The sequence below is a fragment of the Physeter macrocephalus genome, chromosome 3 (genome assembly GCF_002837175.3).
Source record: "Physeter macrocephalus isolate SW-GA chromosome 3, ASM283717v5, whole genome shotgun sequence".
NCBI lineage: Eukaryota > Metazoa > Chordata > Mammalia > Artiodactyla > Physeteridae > Physeter > Physeter macrocephalus.
In genome coordinates this window covers 15,228,834-15,229,656 of record NC_041216.1, presented here as the reverse complement: position 1 = coordinate 15,229,656, position 823 = coordinate 15,228,834, and the positions used below count along the sequence as shown (strand labels likewise).

General features: G+C 36.6%; 1 protein-coding gene across 3 annotated transcripts in view; it reads left to right on the top strand.

Annotated features, from left to right (window-relative positions):
* TMEM50A (transmembrane protein 50A) overlaps positions 1 to 823 on the top strand; it is a 23,464-nt gene that overhangs the window by 21,303 nt on the left and 1,338 nt on the right. The window lies entirely within an intron of this gene.

Genomic DNA, 823 nt, shown 5'->3' with positions numbered 1-823 from the left:
CTCAAAATGGATTAAAGACCTAAATGTAAGGCCAGACACTATCAAACTCTTAGAGGAAAACATAGGCAAAACACTCTATGACATAAATCACAGCAAGATCCTTTTTGACCCACCTCCTAGAGAAATGGAAACAAAAACAAAAATAAACAAATGGGACCTAATGAAACTTAAAAGCTTTTGCACAGCAAAGGAAACCATAAACCAAACAAGATGAAAAGACAGCCCTCCGAATGGGAGAAAATATTTGCAAACGAAGCAACTGATTAATCTCCAGAATTTACAAGCAGCTCATGCACTTCAATATCAAGAAAACAAACAATCCAATCCAAAAATGGGCAAAAGACCTAAATAGACATTTCTCCAAAGAAGATATACAGATTGTCAACAAACACATGAAAGGATGCTGAATATCACTAATCATTAGAGAAATGCAAATCAAAACTACAATAAGGTATCACCTCACACCAGTCAGAATGGCCATCATCACAAAATCTACAAACAATAAATGCTGGAGAGGGTGTGGAGAAAAGGGAATCCTCTTGCATTGTTGGTGGGAATGTAAATTGATACAGCCACTATGGAGAACAGTATGGAGGTTCCTTAAAAAACTAAAAATAGAACTACTGTATGACCCAGCAATCCCACTACTGGGCATATACCCTGAGAAAGCCATAATTCAAAAAGACAGGTACAATAATGTTCATTGCAGCACTATTTGCAATAGCCAGGAAATGGAAGCAACCTAAGTGTCCATCAACAGATGAATGGATAAAGAAGATGTGGCACATATTACAATGGAATATTACTCAGCCATAAAAAGAAA